This window comes from Dermochelys coriacea, chromosome 1, assembly GCF_009764565.3.
Source record: "Dermochelys coriacea isolate rDerCor1 chromosome 1, rDerCor1.pri.v4, whole genome shotgun sequence".
In the NCBI taxonomy this organism is placed as follows: Eukaryota; Metazoa; Chordata; order Testudines; family Dermochelyidae; genus Dermochelys; species Dermochelys coriacea.
In genome coordinates this window covers 283,811,613-283,813,048 of record NC_050068.2, presented here as the reverse complement: position 1 = coordinate 283,813,048, position 1,436 = coordinate 283,811,613, and positions in this window count along the sequence as shown.

Sequence of the window (1,436 nt, the reverse complement as noted above, 5' to 3'; positions counted from 1 at the left end):
TGCAGCCCATCAGGTGGGCAGTAGGGATTCTCAGGGAGCTTGGGATCCTTGGGTCCTTGCTAGCCCACCTGGTGGGGTGAAGGGGAGCAGGAAGGCTGGAAGTCCTGGGACCACTAGCTCTGAACATCTGAGACTCCTGGCCTAGCCAGGGCTCTCTAGGCTGGCAGACTCCCAGTGCAGCTGACTCTTTGGCCCCAGGAGTCAATGAGCCTGGGGAGACAGCTGGCCTTGGAGTCAGGAATCTCTGAGGCCCCTGATTCAGAGACAATTGGAATAGCCGACTGCTCAGGAGCCATGAATCCTTGAGGGCGCCAGCCTCTTGCCAGGTAGGCTGTGGTGGGGCCGGTCAGATGAGGTGGCAGAAAGCTAGGTAAGTTTCCATTGGAATACTCCCTGGGTTCTCTCAGAAATTCATTGAAATTGAACAGTTTCCTCAAAATGTTTCAATTTTAACAAATAAGCAAATTCCGACAGAACATTTTTTATCAGACTTTTCCTGGCAAGCTCTACTCAGTTAGTGAGAATGTCTGTGGCTAACCTTGTTTGACTCTCCTGCATGTATATTGGTTTCTAGTATTCAACTGCACTGGGATTAAAGATGAGAAACTGAAGTACAGGGAGGTTAAATGACTTGCATAGGAGGCAGGTTAGTCAATTAGTCATGGAGTGAGGGTTCAGAGATCTGAACTCCAATCCCAGTTCTGATTTTGACTTGTGTGACCCTGAACAAGGCATTTAGGCTCCCAATTTTGAAAATTTTGTCTTAAAGTTAGGCTCCTCAGGCCATATCAACCACTAACATTTAAGTTAATGGAAGCTACTGGAACTTATTTAGCTGTTTAAATATGAAAGCAGGAGCCTAAATTTAGGCATCCATGTATTAGAATCTTGGCCTCAGTTCTCCGAGATTCTGTTTTACCCATCTGTACAACAGGGATGATATTTAACTACCTGCTAAAAGAGGTGTAGGTGCCGGAAGTAGGGGTGCTGGTTTGAAGTGGTTTCCATTATATATAGGGTTTACAATTTGGTACAATTGCTATCAGCATCCCCACTATAAAAATTGTCCCAGCCCCCCTGTGTAAAGCCTAACTAAAAATGTTCGTAAAATGCTAAATAAGGCCCCAAACCTGCCCTGAGATCTGCATGAGGTTTACCCACTTGGAGCTCAATGCAGGATTAGGGTTTAAGTGGGAAATTGTGGATCAGTAAGTAGCAAATAGAACTCCATTGGTTCTCAGTTCCCTGTCCCATGTTCATTCCTAGGCCATATGGCTACTGAGGCCAGGTCTACACTACAAAATTACATCAGTATAATTACATCGCTTAGGGGTATGAAAAATCCACACCCCTGAGCCACACAGTTATACCAAGCTAACCCCTGGTGTAGACAGCACTGTGTTGATGGGAATGCCTCTCCTGTCAATATAGCTACT